The following is a 236-nucleotide window of genomic DNA, read 5'->3' on the forward strand; positions in this document are numbered from 1 at the left end:
AAAAAAAAAAATGTTAGAGAAAAAAAAATGAAAAAGCATTTGTTGTTGTATGTGTTATACAATAAGCTTTATTAAAAGAAAAGAAAAAAAAACATATCATAATAGCAAATATGCAAATTAGCTAAAATATTAAAGCAAAAATTAATTTAACAGTATTCTATTCCAATGAATATTTTATATTAAATGACATCTTTTTTTTTGCCGTATTTGCATATTCTGCAGCTTTTTTTTTGCTG

The sequence above is a fragment of the Loa loa genome (genome assembly GCF_000183805.2).
Source record: "Loa loa unplaced genomic scaffold supercont3.1052, whole genome shotgun sequence".
NCBI classification, from domain to species: Eukaryota; Metazoa; Nematoda; class Chromadorea; order Rhabditida; family Onchocercidae; genus Loa; species Loa loa.